Raw genomic sequence first — 7717 nt, 5'->3', positions numbered from 1 at the left:
ACTGGGGTGGGGTAGGATAGGGTGGATTGGATTGGGGTGGGGTTAATTGGATTGGGGTGGGGTGAATTGAATTGAGGTGGATCGGATTGAGTGGGACAGATTGAATGGAGTGGGGTGGATTGGATTGGATTGGTGTGGGGTGGATTGGATTAGAATGGGGTGGATTGGTGTGGCGTGAGGTGGGGTGGATTGGAGTGGATTAAAGTAGGGAGGGTTGGAGTTGGGTGGACTGGGGTGTACTGCACGATTATGTGTAAAAGCATCATTTCAGAAATTACACATACGAAAGAAACAAAGTCACTTTGCAATAAAATATGCATAATCTTTTTAAAACAGTGTTCCCGAGCAAAAACAAAAAAAAATATGAGTGCAATGTAAGAAATGAAGACTTGGCAAAATAAAAGAAAATTAAATACATAATGTAAATGTTTACAATTTTATTTGTCCTGCTGGGCACTTAATAGCATCATTTGCACATAAATCAACCCAAAACCCAAGTGTTCTGATGGGATACTAAAGTTGTATATGGATTTTGCATATGTGCCTTAGCTTTGGTTTGAAGGTGGTACTTTATGGAGTTCTTTTAAAGAATGCTTATTTTTTAACTAGTCTAAAATGTGTTGATTTAGTATTAGAGTGCACAAAAACGCCAAAGGTTCATCAACACAAATCGATGGTCTCCTTCCTGTGTAGACATTTACCGCTGTCAAGTACCTGCAGATCTCCACATGGTGGCAGCACGGATATACAGCATTGCTTCCCTGATGTCCTCTTGCCTCGATCCTAGGGCTCGTATCCTGCTGCGAAGTGTCGACATTTTTACTCAACAAAGATAGCTTTTTGTCACTGCTGAGTCACGGTTGCCATGCAATATTCGTCTGTTAAAGCTCTGCTAGTGAGTTCGTGGCTTTCATTCCGTTTAAGCGCCTCTGCAACTTCCCAGCTCGATCCGAATTGATATCACAGGAAAGAACATCCTCGCCTCGCTGTCAGATCTCCTAAATTGCTCAAGATCCACCGTACTCGTTTACAAATCCAGATTTTTCCAGGTAGGTAAAGGTCGCCGATGTTCACTGTCATTAACACAGATGGAACAGACGGAAACGTGTATGTATGCGCTCTAGTGGCCCCGCGACAGACTTGGTTAGGTTGTTTCTGGGATCTAGTGAAAAGAACTGCTAACTGTGCTCGCGGTGTTGTTCTTTTACAAACTTTCGCTTTGATTAGGGTGACCAATTGACCCGGATTTGCCCGGACGGTCCCGGTGTTTCACTTGCTGTCTCGGCAGATTTCAAGAAATTTCGCTCCTGTCCCTGTTTTTGGAGAGGGTCGACTGAAAACTGTAGGAGGTGCTTTTTATGTTTTACAAAGCAGGGATAGTTAGAAGCTGTTTCAAGAAAGCAATTTAATTAACAGGCAAGCTTCTGGGTTTAAAAAATGCATTTTATATATGTTCTAACTGCCTGTTCTGTAATGCTCTACTGAGGAGCCTGTCATTCTGTAAGCTCGCTTGAAGTAAAACTGTAGTCTTTCTTCTATTTTCGTGAAATATCCCGTTTTTTAGGTCTCGGCCTATTCCCATTCCGCAGGAATGGAATAGGACGAGTCTATAGCAGTGAAACCAAGACTTAAACTAAGGTCTACCAAAAAGAGGTTTTCCACAAGTGCATGTGCACATGCACGAGCCCGAGCCTTCTGCCTGCCTCCTAGGCAATCTGCTTCTCTGCCCCCCTGGTGTTTCTGGCTTGCTCTTCAAAGGCTCCCCATACCATTTGCTCCTGCCTCCCCGCCCACTGCTTCACACTTCACAGCCGCCAGGCCGTGAGCTCGCATTTCTGCCCAGCAGCTTCAAAGGGATCTTCTTTCCCGCCCACTGCTTCACACTTCACGGCCTGGCGGCCGTGACTCGCATTTCTCCTCCCCCCTCCCCACAGCAATGCCAAGAGCTTGTTTTACAGGTTCCTAGAGGCCTTTCAGATTCCCTATCATTCAGCAGCTTGACTTCAAAGGGATTTGGGGTGACTGGGGGTGAGTGTTTGATTTGTTCAAACGCTCCGTCCATTATCCCCTTTTGTATCGCTTTCTCCTCTGGGCCACTTCTACTTACCAGTGGTGACAGGTGATCTCTGAAAACGATGTGGCAACCTACATACCCTGAACTACAGTGAACGAAAAAAGCCAATGAGATAAACTTTCTCTAGGAGGGTATCCATATATTAGCTAAAGAGTCACACGTTCTGAAAGTGCCAAGAAAACCTGACCCGGGCTGATCCCCCCAAAAAATGCCATGGGTGTCAATGACCCGGTCTAATCTCAAGTTTTTATTTTTAAACTTGCCATGTGTGTCAACCTGCATGTAAGGAACTAGTGCAAGTAAGTATGCTAGGACCAGATAGCTTTGGACTTTGGAGGGTGAATATGTGATGAAAGAAGATGGCAAAGGCACAAAAAAACGAGCCTAACAGGGGCAGAAAAAACGCGGCCGCGAAATGAAATCCCTTTGCCCCATGGGAACAGTCCAGCCCGAACTGCCAAGCCATGTCTTCCATGGACCGGAAACAAGCATCCTGGGACCGGTTTCGGATTCATAATCCTCATCAGCCAGGCTATCTTGAATCCAGTGGCCAAGTGAGCAAGGGACTCACGTCTGAGCATACCGTCCATTATCCCCTTTTGTATCGCTTTGTTCGCCCTAAGTGTGGCAGGGTATGCTCAAACGTGAGTCCCTTGTTCACTTGGCCACTGGATTCAAGATAGCCTGGCTGATGAGGATTATGAATCCGAAACCGGTCCCAGGATGCTTGTTTCCGGTCCAGGGAAGACATGGCTTGGCAGTTCGGGCTGGACTGTTCCCATGGGGCACAGGGTCAGACTGATTTGCATATAGCCATGTCTGAACTGGGGTGGCCGAGTGAACTAAAGAATGGTGATGGATTAAACCCAGATCAGTTGACTGGGGGTGAGTGTTTGATTTGTTCAAACGCTCCGTCCATTATCCCCTTTTGTATCGCCCAGAGGAGAAAGAGCACTGTTTGCAGAGGAGACATTAGTGGAGATTTGTCGTAGAAATTAACTGCATTCTCCAAGCCTAAAGGGATAATATTGCTTATATTTAAGTGAATAAGCTTACCACAACCATGCCCTACCTGGAATTCTTTGCTATTTATATTAAAAATTGTGCCATGTTACCTGACCCACCATTAGTTTGTGAACTTAGCAGATGTACAAATCCTGAAATTTGCTACATCAATGTAATTGCTTTTTTTCTATTTCCTAAACCTATTTTGCGAGTTGGAAAAGCCGTTCTGATCGCAAAATGAGTTTTTCACTCCATTCGCAATTAGGAGTGGGCATGAAAGGGGCATCCCTTCCTAATTGTTGCGCTGCACAAATCATTGATCAGTTACTGAAACCTCAACAGAGGTGGTAATAGCTTCGTAAAGGACTTGGTGTCCCCTTTGTGAATGCTGTCGGCAGCCTCTGGCAGGTGTAGATAGTGGTCTTGCGCCCACAACATTTTCCCAAACAGAAAGCTTTTCTATTTTTAAAGCAAATCCATTTAATTTAGGATCATGGCTGCTTTGAAAATAAAAAGGGTTACAGTTTGGGACTGAGGATGGTCTGTGTTTACTTGCAGGACTGCAACATTGTGTTTGTAGGCTACCACGGGCACCCAAAAAACAGCCTGCTAATTAATTTGACTTGATTTGTGGATTTGTATAGCGCATGAATCACCCCCAAAGGGGTATCTCGGTGCTCGCGGACCCACAGAAGGAAGCTGTCACATGGAGGCAAGTCTAGTATAGTGCAGTTTTCAAAGCCTTTCTAAACTTCAGATGGTCCAGCCACTGCCTTTATGAGTTGGGGAGTTGGTTCCAAAGGAAGGGAGCCGTATGAGAGGACGTTTTTCTACCTGTCCAGTCTTTCTTGACCTTGGGTATCTTGAGAAGGGATTTTGATCCGAAGCGGAGGTCCCTATGGGGAATCTAGCGGTGGAGGTTTTCCGCTAAGTAAGTAGGTCCATTACCCCACACTGCCTTGTGTGTCATACAGCAGATCCTAAATTTCACTTGTTTGAACACAGGCATCCAGTGGAGCTGTTGTAAAAGGGGGAGTATGGCTTTTCTGTATGGGGCATTCAGGGTTAGACTAGCTGCCGTGTTCTGTACTACCTGAAGGCGATTCAGAGAGGACTCGTTAGCTGCAATCAGCAAGGCGTTACAGTAATCCAATCTGCTCAACACCAATGTTTGCTTGAGAGTCTTCCGTGTGGAATCGGGAAGAAAGGGGAAAACTCTTCTCAGCAGGCCAAGCACATGGAAGCATGAGCTAACTGTGTGTGTCACTTGATCTTCCATGGTTAAAGTCTGCTCAAGACGCACCCCTAAGTTTTTTACTGTTGTATTTGGTGCTGGGGCAATTCCCATCTCTCTGAGCCACCACTCTGGTGTCCACAGCAGTGGAGCCTCTCCAAAAAGCATGATCTTAGTCTTTCCGACATTTAGCTGTAAAAAGTTGTTTCGCATCCACTGAGTGATTGCCAGCATGTCGGAAGAGAAGGTGACCTGAGCTGCCTGGGTTGCTTTATTGAAGGAGAAGCTCTAAGTTGAGTGTTATCCGCATAGGATATTGGGATGAACCCGTGGAAGCAATGTAGATGTTGAACAAGGTAGGACTTAAATGTTTATTAGGTTGATAGTTCTGCAACTGCCAATGACTGACGATTTTGCAATGTGAACTATTAGGATATAGACCCGTTGCAAAATTAAATAGTGATCTCAAAAGGTTGCTGCACAATTTGTGACCAGCTTCTTTTATTCACTTGTAATTTTATGTAGCAGATGTCCACTTCTCTCATGTACGTTACACCATCCATAAAAAAGACCATTGTACGTTTACACATTTTGCAGGGCATGTGTAGTCTTTCATCGTAGATTAAAAGTAAAAATATCTCTCCAGCTACACTCATGACTATGTGAGGCAATGGTGAAAATCCAAGTAACTATTGAAGAGATTGTTTTCAGAAACTGAGCACACATTGCCCCTCGTTACTAGTGGATTCATAATTATGAGTTATGTAGGAATAAAGCAGCTCTGTGATGTTTCACTCAGAGATGTCACCTACTGCTAGCAGACCAAGTATTTGGAAACCTTTGTAATCCCTATTTCCATCCTCCCCCGTAACTTGAACCTCTGGGAATAGTGATTTCTAGGACACGAAATAACAGGAATTATTCAGGGCGACTTATCGACATATAATGAGTGCTTTAATGCTGTTCCCTCTATAATTCAAACTTGTCTACCTGATGTCAGGGATGCGTAAAAAATACATAAGGGGCATGGTCACACATGCTATCATTTTGGACAGCCAGAAGGGTGAAATAGAAAAAACAAGGGGAATGTCATTTCCCATTAACTTGCATTGGAGTGGGGGTGTTTTACGATGGACAAAGCTTGAATGACATACATTTTTGCTTAAAAGTTTGATGTCTCCACCTAAGTCATGAGTATTGTATATATGAATATCATATGAGATCTCTGATCATGGTATGTTTTTGTAGTGCTCTTCACAACTTAAATTAAAACTCATGTAAGTGAAATAAATAGTAAAACAAACAGCAAGTTAACTTGATTAGCACATATAAAAGATATGTTTCACTGACTGTAAGAAATCGGATTATTATTTGTATTGGGCACCAAAATGACAACAATCCAATTAGGGGAATTAGAGATATGAATTTCTAAAGTTTTCAGTACAGGCATGATTTCAGACCAGCCGAGATGGAGTGTGGGTTGGATATATCAAGTGGGTTCACCTTAGAGTAAAATATTATCTTTTGACTTAGTATTTTTATGGAGCCCAAAATCCTCCTGCAGGGCAAGCTTGAAGCTGTGCCTGATGAAATTGCATCAAAAGGAGACCTCTTTGCCTCAAGGATCTGCTCATGACTCTGGAGGTCCCTGATTTGAACAGATTTGACCTTTTCTCAAACTTGGAGGAAATAGATTGACTGAGTTATACACCACCAACTCTGGTAATGTCATTCAAACAACAAGTCTTACTTTCTGGGATTCGGGCAAATCCTGCTTTCTGCAGGCTGAATAGCTTTGTGACCACTACAAACCCTAGTTCACATGTGTCACATACTGTATTGTTTCATTCCACAGAGTTTCGGACCCTTGTCTCAAACAGAACACAAATAGATGTAGATTTGGCTCCGCACACTGTTAGGGAGAATGGTTCAGAAATTTCGGGGACTGATTCAGATATTTCTCTAAGGCTGAATGTCCCAGATTGTAACCACCTGGAAGTAACGAATGAAGAAACATGCAATATCTTATTTTGGAATGTAGCGGGACTGCGATCAAAAAGCACTAATGATATATGGCTTGCCTTAGTTGTTAAATTTCAGGTGCTCTGTCTACAGGTGACATGGGCCAGTACAACAATGCAGATTGGGTGGCTCATGTACGTGAAAACGTTTTTAGTTGACCTGAGTCTTTCAACGTATTATTATAACCCAGCGTTGATATCTCAGATCCCGAGGAAACAGTTTAAAAAGCAGAGCATGGGGCATCTGGAGGGGCTTAGATTGCTTACTGAAGTTAACAAGTGTTCAGTACAGTACAATCTAATGATCCAAACCACTCTAACAATACAAACATATCTGACTTTCAATTTAAATGGGTATGAGAGATTTGTGCTAATACGGTTTAGGATGAACACATTCCATCACTTGACATCCTTTCCGAAAGTTAATGACTGGACAAAGGTTTTGTCATTTTGCCCTTGCGATGGAATATCTGCCCAGTCGACAATGCATGTGGTCTTGTTTTGCAAGTTCTATAAGGAGTGGAGGGGAAGATGGATAAAACCAATTTTAAGAATTTTTGGTCTGAGATCATGTCGCCCAGCCTTCATCGCCTTACAATGTCTGGAAACAGAGTGTTTTGCGCAAAATATTGCGCACTTCCTAAAAATTTGTATTAGGCATAGGAAAAATCTTGAATAGTAATGCACATTGTAAATTCCTAAATGCAAATAAGGTCCTTTTTAAATCAGTTACTATCCGCTCTTAACTGTAGTTTCTTTGAATTTCAATTCCTGAATGAGTAGATATTTTAAATTTTAAATTACCCTAGTTCACATGTGTCACATACTGTATTGGTTCATCCCACAGAGTTTCGGAACCTTGTCTCAAACAGAACACTAATAGATGTAGAATTGGCCCCGCACACTATTAGGGAGAATGGTTCAGAAATTTTGGGGACTGATTCAGATATTTCTCTAAGGCAGAATGTCCCAGATTGTAATCACCTGGAAGTAACGAATGAAGAAACATGCAATATCTTATTTTGGAATGTAGCGGGACTGCGATCAAAAATCACTAATGATATATGGCTCACCTTAGTTGTTAAATTTCAGGTGCTCTGTCTACAGGAGACATGGGCAAGTACAACAATGCATATGGAGGGCTATTAGACTTATTTTTCACCCGCTATTCCTTTGATTTCTGGTAGGGCTAAAGGAAGTCTGATAGTTTATATTTCAATTCTCCTGGTGTTTAGGTCTATAATTTACAAGAAATCTGATCCCAATTGCCAAATTGTAACCATTCATACGAATAAGAGAGAAAAGTTAGTTTTGATCAATTTTTATAATAATATGCACAAGGACCACTTGATCTTAATCTGAAAAGAAATTTGCTTCACTCTT

The 7717-nt window shown here is 42.5% G+C and overlaps 1 protein-coding gene across 3 annotated transcripts in view; it reads left to right on the top strand.

Annotated features, from left to right (window-relative positions):
• Positions 1-748: 748 nt before the first annotated feature.
• AIFM2 (AIF family member 2, ferroptosis suppressor) overlaps positions 749-7717 on the top strand; it is a 556015-nt gene continuing 549046 nt past the window's right edge. Inside the window, exon 1 of one of the 3 annotated variants that reach the window (XM_078643245.1) lies at positions 749-1049. The gene's annotated coding sequence lies outside the window, so the exon portion shown is untranslated. The remainder of the gene's footprint in view (positions 1050-7717) is intronic. The other 2 variants (XM_078643244.1, XM_078643243.1) reach the window with 2 other exon arrangements.

This window comes from Lissotriton helveticus, chromosome 5_1, assembly GCF_964261635.1.
Source record: "Lissotriton helveticus chromosome 5_1, aLisHel1.1, whole genome shotgun sequence".
Lineage (NCBI taxonomy): Eukaryota > Metazoa > Chordata > Amphibia > Caudata > Salamandridae > Lissotriton > Lissotriton helveticus.
The sequence above is the reverse complement of the archived record's forward strand: the minus strand, read 5'-3'. Positions and strand labels throughout refer to the sequence as shown.